Source organism: Diaphorina citri, unplaced genomic scaffold (genome assembly GCF_000475195.1).
Source record: "Diaphorina citri unplaced genomic scaffold, Diaci psyllid genome assembly version 1.1 scaffold8696, whole genome shotgun sequence".
Classification (NCBI taxonomy): domain Eukaryota; kingdom Metazoa; phylum Arthropoda; class Insecta; order Hemiptera; family Psyllidae; genus Diaphorina; species Diaphorina citri.
In genome coordinates, this window is record NW_007386071.1 from 1 (window position 1) to 2,857 (window position 2,857).

The window sequence follows — 2,857 nt, forward strand, 5'->3', positions numbered from 1 at the left end:
TTTAAAAAAAAAAAAAAAAAAAAAAAAAAATGGATTTGACGAAAAATGGCTTAAGTATATCTCGTTTATCCTACCCGAAGTTTCTGACGAGAATTCCACCAAGTATTTATGCGTCGGTAATATGATTAAAAATTAAAAGGAAACTTTAATAATAGGTACATACATAACTGTGTTTTAATAGGTAATACATAAAAAATCCTTTATTATTACCTTTACTTCTAACAATGTCCAATATAAAATCAGATCCCGGTTTCTTGGTGTCCGAATTCAAACGGCCACTTTGGAAATCCTGCCCTATTCGCTGTCCCACTTCGAAAGCGTTGCTCATTGTAGACAGTATAACCCCCACTGGTCCTGTAGCTAACCATCCGGCACTGTAAATGTCTGAGGAAAAAAGTAAAATAAAATAAGGTTCAAATAATGACAGGGTTTATACACTTTTCCAGGAATAAAACTCCATGACTTTTCCAGAAAATTTCCATGAATTTTCAAGAAAATTAGGGGGCGGAGGTACTTAAAAAACTGTAAGATTACCCCTTCATTTAAATAAAATATGCAGAACGTCAAGGAAATTGAGGGGTCTGAAAGAGGGAACTGTAACAAAGGAATCCTTATCTTCCCGAAATCTAAGAGAGAAGGACAGGATAGGTCCTATCCGATAGGAGAAAGCCAGCCGTTCTGAGAACGAGCCGTCTTATCTGTTTAGGACTTTAGGGTAAAGTTCAAACAGGGCGAGAATCGCACCTGTGAACTAGTAAATACAAAATAAGCACGTTACCTTCCAAGCTAATTAGACTGACTGAAATGGATAGTGTTGGTACATTGAAAGTAAATATGGCAGGTATTCCAGATTCAAGGTTTTTCTACATCAGGCTTGTCCAACCCGCGGCCCGCGGGCCGCATGCGGCCCGCGAGCTCATTTTTGCGGCCCGCGAAGGCCCGCCTAAAAAAATCAACGAAAATGAGAAATAACAGTAAATATACTAAATAAAATAATTAATGCATGAAAATTTTCAAATTTATAAAAATTATCCCAGTTTACCTTACAAATTTAGTTTCTAATTCTAGGTACCATTAAACGCAATGCTGTACCTAATATCATAGTGGCTGAACTCTACTGACCTCAGTCAACCCCCCCCCGTGAGTTGAGTTTTTTGCGGCCCGCCAACTCTCTACCTTGGTCTCTTGCGGCCCTCGGGTGCCCTAAGGTTGGACAACCCTGTTCTACATCCTCTTTTCACGAAAAAACAGCTCGACCGATTTTGATGATTTTTTTTCTTTTTTTTTGTGGTTGTTAAGAACAGTACTGAGGTTGACGTAAGGCTACTAAAAATGTCACATTGGATCCTGATTTCAAAATGGCCGGCAACTTCAAAGTCCTGCCTCTTACGCCACGCCTGATCCCGTACAAAGGACGGGTCAACCAGTAGTAGTTTTCCCAATAGGTCATTAATTCACATTGTCAGTCTAAAACTCACCTTCCTTAGGGATCACTGTGGCAGGATTTTTCCATTGAAAGGTATGTCTGTCTTACACAACGACTGGGTAACTTTTTGATCTATGCAATGCGAGCTACATATCAACTCTTGTCCCTCAGTGTACAAGGACTGCTGATTCTGGATGGGAAATATGTACAATAGTAATGATGGCACTTTTGGTTAGATAGTCTTTGCATTTTACCCCACCGTGAATGTGAACAGGCTCACTTTTTCGCCCCATTTAGGATCTGACCAATTTTACCACACATGACAGTGAAAAGGTTAATTTATTATACTTCCTGTTCACCTGTTTTTACGGTATCCTAGCCCATAGCCTCAGGACCTTGACGACTGTCCACAGATTGGAGCAGGTGACATGAAGCATAATTAAGGTTGGCGTAAGTAAAGTAGTGCCTACCGTATTCCAGTAGCTCAGAGTAGGATTTTTTACATCTAATATCGTCCCTCCATCGATGGTGACAGCCAAATTTGTTCCTACCTGAGCACCATTCTGGCAAGTCGTACGCAATTAGATCTACTGGGCTAGTGTGTCTTAGCAGAATCAGCTGATTAATGGTAATTGACTGCAAGTCTGCATGTACTATACGTCAGGATTGATTTTCAAAATTACATGCATACATGGTCCAGTCTCAATCGAGGTCGTCCTAGCTGATGAAGTAATAGTTGATAAGTCTGCACTTAATCATCACACCATTTATTCTGATTCAAATGCGAGCAGGCCTGGAAAGCTCTGATATTTGGGATGTGCTGCTATAAGAGTAAAAAAAAAAAAAAAAAAAAAAAAAAAAAAGGAAGTAAGTCCAAGGTTTTGCCCTGTCTAAAATCGAACTTGGATTTTTTGTTTGATAGGCCAGTATAATAACCAAGTACAAGTAGGTGCTAGGCTATGGGCGATCATTTAACTTACTTGCAGAAGCTTCGTGCACACCGCACAGTTGTTCATTTCGAAACACAGTTTGGACATGCGGCAGTTTGGTCATCTCTCGGAATTCCTTTATTGTAAATGCAACCTGCAACGCTCCTCTTCGTCCAACCAAATTGACAGATTTTATTCGACTTGTTGATAGCTTTTCTAAACTATGCTCGGTAATATCTGTGGACTAAAGGAATTTTAATTGTGTTAAGCATAAATGTTTGTCACAAATGTCGTAGTGAAAGTGTAGCAATGAAACAATTGCTCCATTAAACTCATGTGGTCTGTGTACTCTGTGTTGTAGCATACCAATCCTGTATTAAGGTGCTGGACTGCTGGATCAACATGATAATACCAGAAAGTAGCTCATTGAAATATTTGCAACCGAATTATGAGAGCAAATTGTTTGCTGACGGGCAATGTACCTAAAAAAAAAAAAAAAAAA

At 39.3% G+C, this 2,857-nt stretch overlaps 1 long non-coding RNA gene across 1 annotated transcript; it reads right to left on the bottom strand.

Annotated features, from left to right (window-relative positions):
- Positions 1-289: 289 nt before the first annotated feature.
- Positions 290-1,539, bottom strand: LOC113472805. Its single transcript, XR_003394971.1, has 2 exons — positions 1,479-1,539; positions 290-384 (listed from the first exon to the last, which is right to left on the bottom strand). It is a non-coding gene; the product is annotated as an uncharacterized LOC113472805 (long non-coding RNA).
- Positions 1,540-2,857: the final 1,318 nt, after the last annotated feature.